This window comes from Embiotoca jacksoni, unplaced genomic scaffold (assembly GCF_022577435.1).
Source record: "Embiotoca jacksoni isolate LCO1_2020_lvr unplaced genomic scaffold, fEmbJac1.0.p SCAF_20, whole genome shotgun sequence".
Taxonomy (NCBI): Eukaryota; Metazoa; Chordata; class Actinopteri; family Embiotocidae; genus Embiotoca; species Embiotoca jacksoni.
This window is the reverse complement of record NW_027185341.1, coordinates 8,948,251-8,960,014: the sequence shown is the minus strand read 5'-3', so window position 1 is coordinate 8,960,014 and position 11,764 is coordinate 8,948,251.

Genomic DNA, 11,764 nt, shown 5'->3' with positions numbered 1-11,764 from the left:
TTAACGTAATTCCAACAGAGGGCGCATTGATGCAGGCGGTGCCTCTACAACACAGCACCTTGACAACACCGTAAATCATCTCCACAGCAACGAATCTGTAATTCTGTTTTAACGGGCGGCTTTTCAGACTATTTTGTTGCTGGGTATATTTTGTTGCGTCTGAAAACATGAATGAGGATAGTGATAGTGAGTTACCTGCCACACTTCTGTCATAAAGACACAGCTGTTCCTCAGGTAAATTGGTGAGGAGATCCTCTCTTTCTTCCATCCAAAACTCAGAAATTCCAATCAGCAGGACATGATCAGCTGACTTTGCTACGAGCTGATTGACTGTTAAAACATGTTTCCTTCGAAGACCGCCAACGCGACTTGACAAGCTGTGTCGCAGGTAACACCATCACTTGGCTCGAGTCGAGCTGAGATGGGTCAGTTTACGCTACAGTGATGCGTCTCAGACAATTGGCGACATGTAGGTCTTATATCTAATTAGCTATGGAATGACTTTCAGATAGACCGCCAGAAAAGTAATCAGACAATGCAAATTTAGCTAATGACACCATATTGACATGTGAAAAAAAACTTACTGACTTTGTATTTCAAGGGAAAATTGAATGGGAGTCAATGGAACCAGAGGCTTTTTGGAGCCAACCCCCAGAGGCCCTCATTGGTACTACACTTTATGGCACTTGTGCATTGTTTTTTCAGTGTGGAAGCTATATGTCCATTTTTAGCTACAGTCTATGGTTCACACATATACTTTGAGCTGTCCACTTATGATAGACACATATTAGTGCCAGGTGTGAACAGGATGATGACCAGACAAGTAATGAATGGACTAGGAAGGGTTTATGTTGAAGCCTCGGTGAAATAGGAAACAATCTATAATCTACTGTATCACCTGAATAAACACATTTGCCAAGTAAGTCTATTGATCGTCAGCAGAGTACAATCACGAAAGAGAAAACTTATGTAAGGCCTACGGGGTCTATTTTCTTGTTAATTCTGGCAGCACTATGTAGAGAAGTTTACGGCACACGTGACATTATCTTTTAATTCAAGGACAATATCCTTAATGACTGTCAACTCATCAACAACAGTCAAGGAACAGATGCTGAAGGGACGTCGAGGTAATCTGAAAGCTAGGAGCTTGAAGGAACACAAACAGTGACAAATAGGTGTCGGCTTGCCCTGCAGTAAACTGTGGCAGCTGGCGTAGATTCTGCATTGTTCGCACCGCTGCTGACAGCACACTGAAATATCAAATAAGAGTTCTTTTTTTTTTAGTTTGACCAGTAGTACATACCACACAAATTCCTTGATTTAGCCGAGAATATGCCTCAACAATCAGAATTAATAGCAGCCTCTCAGTGCAGATGCAAACATTTGCGCACGTGTTGTAGGATATCCTGGACCCACCTGTAAAACCTGCAGGTATTTACTGAGGGAGGAATACCAAACTAGGAGTTACTGATTAATCACAAGTGATCCCTTATTTATGCTGGAAACTTTCCAGAATATTTGAAGAACACATGAACCAGAGCCAAACAGAGAGGGAGAGACACAAGAGTTCATTAAATCTTGTTTTTACTTTAAAGGATGATGCTTTTTTATTTTCTTTTTTTTTTACATTTAAGTCATCTTGCATGTGTTGTAATATTCCAGGCGTGCCGGACATTGTGGGTTCTCTCATCTCTACCTGACAAGTAGTTATTTGTTGGTTTGCCATTTAAAGGCAACAAAATCTTTCCTTACTGATCAAAAGGTAATGCCACAGTGTAAAAGGCCTCCATTACCAGTAACAACAATGTCTTCAAAATTATATATATAAATAAAACACGTTATTTGCAAATACTAATTAAAGTATTGACAGTAAAGGTGCTCCACGTGCCCACCCGTTTTAGGTTGTCCTGTTTTATCCTTACCGATGCATTCATGTGCAAAATACGTTTTAATGTTGTAGTTTATGGAAATGGAGCTAATTTAAACAAGGCTACTTAATGCATGCTTCACAGATTAGTCTACAGTAATGTAATGTACTGTTGAAGACAACCATATGTTTTGTATTAATCTGCAACATGGCCAGTAATTATACTGATCAGACAGATACAGTGAAGTGAAAAGTGTCGTATTTTATGGGGAAATTTGGAGTTGAAGCATAAAATTGAAATAGTCAAAGACACCAGAAGTACCTCAAAAGTATACTTTACAATATAAAAGCATGACAACCAGTAATGAGCTTGAGATTTTGCTTCCTCGCTCGACGGGATGCGATGCTAAACAAACTGAGGCCTGCGGGGAAAGAATCAGCCTCTCCCTTCCAGTGTGTTTTCAATCCAAACTACCTTTAATGAACAGAGTCTTAGAATCTGTTATCTTTTTTTTTCCAAAGGAAGTGAAGAAGTTAGTCTGTTACCATGTTGCCAACCACCCAATGGGGAAATTTGAAGTCACCAAAAAGTCACAAGCAACACTTTAAACAAAATATGATGGAAACTACAAGGAAGCACAGGCACAACAAATACTGGACGCTAATTATAAGTGGGTGTTATAAGTGGATGAAGCCAGTGGAAGGAGGTTTTTTTTTGTTGCCAGAGTTACGTATGTCTCAAATTCACTCCAATACGTCATGAAGCGAAACAGCAGATGTGAGTCTCACTAGAAATGTGTGGCTCAAAAAGAAATGAGCTGATCTGTGGATACATTCTGAAACCCAAAGATGATTGCCAGACAGGACGAGGACACTGGAGCTGAAATAACTCACGTTTACTACACTGTGCATCACTCCCAGTCAAGCAGGTCAGCAGATTGTGTTACCTGGCACCACACACAATATTTTGCTTGTGCAACTTAAGTTTCCTTTTATGCTCAGTGTTACATAATGTGGGAGTTCTAAAAGTTGCATTCAAGTAAAATATATTTCTTTAGTCCTTCACATGCCAAAGGCCTAAAACCTGTAACCTGCATGGTACGGCATATGGAGTGGATGGACATTGTCTCTTGTAAACATAATCTTTGCCCGATTGGTATCCGGTCAACATAATTGTGTCGCGGTAGCAATCAATCAAAAGAATCAGCCAAACACACAGCAGCATATTCGTCAGTGTCAGTATGAAAGTCTGCTTTAAACCAGATGACAGGAAACCTCGGCGTCACTGAACACAAAACCTCGGAGTTGTGCAACAGGTGACCTCGGGTCCTATTTTAGGTCAAAGCTAATTCGCCATGCAATTGATCAACACACCTGCAGAGAGGTGCCAACTGCAGCATTATTCACAGCTTTAACATAATTCACCTTGTTTGGCGACGTTGTATCTGCTGTTCATTCTCACGGTCCTTTCGTTCTTTCCATCCGATGTCTAAAACAGACCATGAGTTGGTGTTCTGGACTCATCAGTACGTGGCCAGAGGAGCAGGGTACAGAAATATTTAAGATGAACACCAAACTCACCCAGAGCAGCTCATCAGCGACAGAATACCATGACCACACTTCAGCCTGCTGTGCGGAATAAACTGGATTTGATTAAAAAGATTATTTCTACAAGTCCATTCCTGCTTCCATAAGAAGCTCATAGTAATAAGAGACAATATCAATACAGAGAACATCATACAAGTGGTTTAACAGGTGGATTTGTACTTTTAATGGCTAGTGAACTGCCTTTTTTGTGTAAAATCAGTGGAGTTGATGACATAGTATTTCATTTTTATTCGATTTTTTTTTTTAATGTACAGGGTAATTATTGTAATAAAAATCACATTTTATGAAGGGAAAGGTCTCCCTTTTTTAAATTGTTTTAATATTTTCCCGCAGGCGCTCTGTGTCCTGAGCATGTCCTGTGCTCAAGTAATATACCAGGGATGTTTTCAACATAACAACTTACCAAAAAGGCCAGTTTTCCAAACTGGTAATCCTGCTCTATCTTTAAATACCTGAAACAATTTTTGCAAGTAAAACCAAAACAATCAGCACTGATTGAACATAGCAGGACAGGAATGAGGATTAGAGCCATGAATCTTTCTTCTTTGCTTGGAAATAAAGGCAGCCTAGATTAAAGAACGAATATTAATAGTCCAAACATGCATTTGAAGAGTTCATTTTTAAATGTTTTCCAAAACATTTATTTTACACAGGCAGTAATTTCCTGACCCGCATCACCCAAAATGTTCCAGTCCTTGACAGTGTAATCATTCTTTTAAGCAAAGACTACATTCATTTATGATCCAATCACACGCACTCTTTTCATTTCATAAGCGTTTTGTCAAAGCGGCGCTCTGAAAGACAGAGGATGTTCTGTCTCATCGCTCTAAAATTGACCCGATGATCCTAAAACGCAGCCGGCATTAACAGAGCTGCAACAACAGCAACGTGCGGTCGACACATGCGGCACAACAAGACAATTAAGTCCTTCAGATCCCAGTCGGGGTAAAACAAACCCACCAGCAGACCGAGGCCGCTTCACAGCCTGGTATATTGTTTCTGTGTGAGTGATGTGCGTCAGTGGATCTGCCTCCACACATACACACACACACACACACACACACACACACACACACACTCCTAAACTCTCATCAGAAGAAGCTTTGATGAAAGCGTCTTATGTCATTGGTAATTGAATCTCCACCCGTGTCTTGTCTGCTCCGATCTAAAGCCTTTTGGAGGAGCAGATTATCCTCACATGCAAGACACACAGATTATCTGTTTCTTCTTCTTCAAAAAAAAATTCTCAGCCCCTCTGCTTCTGTCGCTTTTTAATCCGAGAACAAACTGCTGTGAAAATCCTGCAGCAGCAGCGACCTCCTGCAGTGGGAAAAAAAATTAGCAAGTTCCAGGAAGAAAGCTGTGTTTGACCCGAACTTGAGTCCTGATGACACCTGAACAGGTCCGGTCATTAGCATGGCATGAAGCCTTCCAGGTGTCAGGAGGTTTTTTTGGTTTTTTTTTTAAAACTCATTACTAATTACTAATTTGTATGTTAAAATTTACTTAATCTATGCACATAAAAATAAAGTTGTTACAATAGGATTAACAGCTAAAACTACATGACGTAGTTTGGTCGGGAGCAGCAGTGAGTGTTTGCAGCCAGACTGAACGCTCAATTCAAATAAAGTTAACACATTCACACCATCTGTGCCCTCAACACTCATTTTTAAACAGCTCCTACCAGTTAGTTGAACATAAACACATTGATGGAATGACTACAAACAACTCAGTGGGGTTTTATGTGTCATGGTTGCTTTGAGTCTCTTTGTAGTCATCTTGTAGCTGTTTGTATAGAAGTTTTTCTCTCATCATCTTTTTGTTGCCTTTTTGCACCTTTTTTAGTTTTTTTTTTTTCTATTTGTTGTTGTTTCGAGTCTTATTGTGGGTTTCTTTTTGGAAGATGCTGTGTTGTTTTGAATCCCTTGAAATAGATGTTTTTGTCTCTTTGAAGTGATTTAAAATGTAATTGCAGAAATATTGCATTTGGCTATAGCTGTGTTGGTCTCTTACTGATTTCAGTCCCAGAGCTGCTCTGTTAAGCCTCTTTCTATAGTTACTTTGTGATTGTTACATTTTTGGCTTGCAAAATTTGAATGCTGTACTATTTGTGTTTATATTCCCGTACTGAAAATTTATGCCAGAAAAAAAAAAATCAAAGTTAGCTGATCAAGAAATACTACATGGGGAAAAAAAAAATTCTTTGTTTTTGAACTTGTGAAAACGTTTGCTTTTTTTCTTCAAATCTCCAGGAAATCCCAAAGTCGGCATCATGCCATCTGCACATCAACTGAAGCAGCGAGACGAGCAGGCGGACAGCAGTTATTTGGCCACGGAGAGGATGGATGGACAGAACAGCTGCAGACGACACCAGAATTAGAATGAGTGACCAATTTTCACGTGTTTTGTGAGCATTTGTGTACACGTGTTGCTGTGTGTGTGTGTGTGTGTGTGTGTGTGTGTGTGTGCGTGTGCGTGTGTGTGCGTGTGCGTGTGCGTGTGCGTGTGTGTGTGCGTGTGCGTGTGTGTGCGTGTGTTCTTTCTACCACAGCGTGTTTTCAAGTTTCTTGGTTTTTATTTGTGTTGGTAAGAGAGGCAGACAATAGGAGAAAACATGAATCAGAGCCGAGGCTCAAAATGTCTCTTCTGCTTTTCCAGACGACATGTCCACCAAAAATCTTTTTCAGTTAAAGCAGTATAATTTTAACATTTTATATTTATTTATCTATTTTATTATTCATGGTGTTAAGTAGATAACACCATTAGGTGAAAATTTGAAAACATGTCATAATCCATTGCGTCACTGACATTCATTTTAGCACAGTGAAATAATTATAAAATAGGTTTCTAGTGCAAAGATTTCCGTGGAGGTGTTTTATTTGGAGTTAAAATGATTGATGGCAGGTAGCCTGATAAGATAAGGCTTGACATATTACCAAGGACTTAAATTCACAGGGACAAAACTATTAAAACAAACTATAGTTACAGTTTAACCATAGATGACTTCCTGTGGCTCAGTTACACCCTAACCACAGTCAACCTGACGACGTGCTGCAGCGTCCGGAGGCGGATGTGGGTGGCTGCTTCTGGAGATTAATCCTGGACATCGTGTCTGCGATATAGAGCCTCAGAAATTTGATGCTAAGTCACAGTTGTTTCTCCATAATTGTGACCATTTTATTGTCTTGGATGTAAAAATCTTAGTCTCAGTATTTTCCTGTAATGTTAGCTAAACAAATACATGCTTATTATATGATTATATGGAAGCCAAAAGGGGCTCCGTAGCAATGACTTTATTTTATCCCGTTATCTCAACAGAACAAGATGTCAATCTATTATCACAAGAAAACAAATCTGTTATCCCAAGAAATTAAATCCATTAACTTGGGACCCTACAAAATCTCAGTGACATCATGTCTTTTTTTTGTATATCCAATGTAAATTTGCATGGCAGCTACTGTCTGGTTATGGTGAAATAAAGATTGGGTTTATGGAACACTTTACCTTGTCAGATGTAAAAATCTTAGTCCAAGTCCCAAATCTTCTGCAATGTTAGTTAATTTTTAATTTAAAAAAAGACTGGAACGTATGGAAGCAGAAAGGTACAGCAGAAGGAATAATTATATTTGATTCTCTTATCTCGAGATAACATGATAACTGACCATTATTACAAAAATCATATTCGACAATTAACCTTTGAACCTTCAAAATCTAAGTGACATGTCTTTTTCACGTGTAATGCAAATTAGCATGGCAACTACAAACGAGTAAACTTCAAGTATAAATTAGGTTAATGGAAAATGGAATATTGTTAAGATATGTTGAGGGACATGTCAATAAATCACTTGGTTATGGTTAGAAAAAGATTGTGCAAGATCTTTAACTGAAATGCAAACATTAGTTGCAGGCCTGGTTTGCAAACTTTGGTTTCCTGCAGGAGAGTAATCATCCACCAACGTGACCTCAACTTCCTCACTTTTTGCCTCGTTACATAAAGGACACACTGCTTCCTGCGTTGGTACTGCTGGTGCTTCTACTGAAAACTGGAGAGTTTGGGTTTTGTGGATGTGGATTGTCAGGACTTCTGGCTTCAGTTCTTTAATGAAATCTAAGAAAAGATGCCGACATTGTGAATTTGTTTGGTCGGCGTGGCACTGTGTCTGAAAGAGAATTTTAAGAGATGTGTGAGCGTTGGAAATTGATGTGGTACTGAAGGGGATGGAGCTGAGCTCTGGCAGGATGCAATTCAGATGTCAGGAGGCAGATCTGGGCTCTGCTGGAGCTCCCAGCCCAATTCAAACCCTGTTGATGTCACAGGGTAATCAAGGCCTGTCATATCCGTTTGATCTTAGCATGTCTGACTCTGGCTGTGGTGCTCTGCTTAAAACATAAATACATTACGGATTAAGACAGATCAGGCCAGAGACTGGGCTACTCATCATCCCTGGATCAGTCAATCATTTTGTGCAAAAGGTTGCAGTTTTGTGGAACAACAATGGGTCCACTCAGTCATGTGTTGCGTAAGAAGCGTCCACAGGCCAGTCAGACTGACAATAAACGTCTCCTCTTCCTCAGCTACAAAATCTGCACCAAAATTAGAAGGATGAGATACTTTTATTTGCTTTGTTCTTATCAAATATTCCATTTTAAACTCGTCTTACATTTTATTATAGATTATAACTAGTTGTTACATAATATGGCTCATAACACAGAGGGCTCAAAGGTTCCTGAACAATCTGGATGATGGTTTATTTAATTATGGCTCAATGACAAATTGTAGTTGTACAACTTTCCAGTTGTATGGCCTGTTATTAGATTTCATTTTAGGAAATTGCTAATGAGCCCAAGGGAGCACGGCTCCTCTCTCAGAGGAAAACACTGCCAAATAATGTCATTATTCACACAACAGAAGTCTTTAACTAACATGAAATTGGGCAGACACGAGGTTTTATTGAGGCCACGTGGACCAAAAACATCTTTTATCTTCTATTCCATCATCCACTTCAACGACTTCTCCCTCTAGCACTACAAGCCCTAGTTACTGGAATTATCGTATAAAACGCATTTAACAAACCACAGGTGTGATATGTCTTCAATTTCGAGGCTTTTTCAACTGCTTGTCTCATTCATGTCCAGTTATTTCCAGCTTGTCTGGGTTTTATGAACAAGAATAGTTGCAGGGGTATAAAACAGCAAAGATAAACATTCCATTTTAAGTGAGATACGTAGCCGATATTAGATAAGAGCTTCTTTTTTTTTTTTTTTTTTTTTTCTTTTGTTGTCTTATTTATGTTAAATTAAAAATATATATAAAGATAAGGTAATAAAATGGAAATTTGTGGTCTTTTGCAATGAAAAAAATTCTGTCATAGAATAGTTTAAATTTCTATTTACTTATTTTATGCAGTTCCTGCAAAACAGTGACCAGAGATGTTAAGAAAAAGTCAAACTTTCACTTTGAAAAAATTACTTCATATTTTTCCAAAGACTTTTTTGGGGGGAAAGAAATACTACTGCACACATAGTACTCTTGTCATGGGCCAACAAAGTATCATGGGAAAGCGTGAAACAGGCATGCATGTAAATGGTAAATGGTAAATGGTAAATGGTCTGTACTTGTATAGCGCTTTATCACCTTTCGGTCTCAAAGCTCTTTAACATGGTTTTCCCATTCACCCATTCACCCACTAATAAGACAGATCACCGTGCAAGGTGCTGCCATCAGGTTTACATTCACACACCATCGGGAGCAACTTAGGGTTCAGTGTCTTGCTCAAGGAGCTGGCTACGCTTGGCGATGCCTCGGCGTGACAATATCACGTTTTTCTGTATTCAATTGGCGTTTCTATAACACGCTTTGGAGGTGTGAAATTTACACGCACTTAATCATCAAGTGACCAAGAATCCAAGGGACATCTTTTTCTGCTGCATTCCTGTAAGCCATGTGGTTCGAACCATGCATCAGGTTTCATTTTCCTGTGTAATAGACACGCATTCACAGCAGCAAAACGTGTAACGCTTGGACACCTAGACACCGCCAAGCGTAGCCAGCTCACGTTTTGCTGTAGTGGACGGGCGTGTCTATTACACGCCTTGCCAGACTAAAAGGCATAAAAGTTCATTCTCAACCTTAAAAACAACAGTTTGATGAAGTACTCTTGACTCAAAGTCCACTTATTAGCTTTCAGACTCATCTCACACTGGACCTTGAGTTAGAATTATTGTTAATATCATGCTGCCACTTCATTCCAAGAGCAGAAGTGTCAGATGTAAATAAAACATCTCTAGGTCCAGTCCAAACTTGGGTTCTTGAATTGGGGCCTCTTGGTTGTTCGCCTCTGCCTGAGTCATTTTGCAGTGTAAGCTTTGGTCTTGTTCTGCTTTGTGTCTGCAGCATCAGATTGTAAACTCGTTGACAGAAACAAAAAACAGAGAGAAATTTCTTGTATGTGTTCACATGCTCCGCCAATAAAGAAACAAAAGCCATGACGGTAAAAAATTGCTTCCAGTATAAATGTTGCAAAGACGCTATAAATTTGAAAATGTGACTGCTTCACAAACATCTTAAACATGACAGCTCAGAAGATCTGTACAATCAGCACAACTTCGAGGTGGACACCAAAGTTCAGTGTCACCAATTCAGTATCCAACCAAATATGGTCACAATCTCCCGTTATTGTGTTGAACAATGGCCACAAACGTGTTTTTGCAGAACATTTTTATGTCACGGTAAAGTTAACCTTTGACCCTTTGGATATACTGTAGTTGTAGGTTAAGATTAAACTCATTTTAATGATTAAATATAGGGCAGCAATTAATTGTTTAATCGTCTCCCCATGAATATGGTGGTGGCCACTCTTCATTTTAATGAACGCCGGCACCGATTTTTTTTCCGGTCAGCGAGAATTGAAAAATAAACGGTGCGTTCATCACTGTCACCAGCCATCCAATTACAGTGAAGGAGGTCGCTGGTTGCTGATTGGTCCGCCCTTCCGAGTGGCTGCGCAAACGTTAATACGAGCCAAGGACCCAGACGGTTATCACAGCGAGGGAAACTGAAGCTGTTCGCGACAGTCAGTGCACCCAGGCTAAGTTACTATATAGCTCACTTTAATGACTGCATATAATGCAGAGACTTAATAGTTAATTTAATTGTGGATTAATCAGGTAGAAATGTCTACAAATGTCTTGTTGGGACTGACTAACAGTCCAGATAAAAAAATTTAAAAAAAAATCCAGTTTACTGTCATTACAGACGAGGAAAATCAGTAAATCTTCATATTTGTGGAGCTGAAACTAGCATTTTTGCTTAAAAACTACCTTTTGACCATCGTCAGAGCAGTTGCTGGTTAATCAGCTACTGCATGTATGTAAAATATTAATATCGATTTGAACTGTCAGATCCATGTTGTGGAGCCAAATTATAAAGTCTCACAAAGTAAAACATACTTAAGTAGAGATACCTCAAATCTAAAAGCACAATACTTGTATAAATGTACTCGGTTACATTCCACCACAGCTCTGCTTCCATCTCTTCCAGACTGACTGACAACGTCAACGGCATTAGACCTTTTCAGCTCCCTGTCTGACTTCCCTAATGTTCCCGAGCATTATGCAACACACTTACGGTCAGATACGACATGGTGGCGCAAAAGCAGGATCCCACAGACCTTCACTGTCATTAGTCACCAATAAAGCAAATACATCTCCACCTCTCCCACCCCTTGCGTATCTTTAATGACGCATTTCAGGCCGATCGCTGTCGCGCCGTTTGATTGCACGGAGATTCAATGATAGATCCTTCTTTTACAGTGACATTCGGTTTAAAAGAAACTGGAGGTATCTGAGTTTTAAAACGAGAAATCAAAGAGGCCTTTCATTTCCTGGTGGACATACACACACTTAACACAGGCCTTAGTATGTGTCCTTATTTTATTTATTTTCTTCATTCACACAGTATGTATGTATATGATTGTGTGTGTTAAGGGCGACAGTGTCAAAGGCAAATAGAATGACTTTTATCATGCACTGAACACGTGTTAAGAACATCGAAGCGGTTCATGACTCTCCTTTTGTACACGTCCCATTTTACACGGGCACCTTTTCGGGAAGTGAGGACGTCACTTGGCTTTAAGGTTCAAGTTAGAATTAGGTTTGGGGGGAGGTTAGGATGCAGGTTTACATTTAGTTGTGATGGTTAGTGTGTTTGTGTGTGCGGAGATTTTGAACTATAATAAAAATGCATTGTCTTTTTGTCATGGGAAAAGGTTAAAGGAGGACCCACATGCA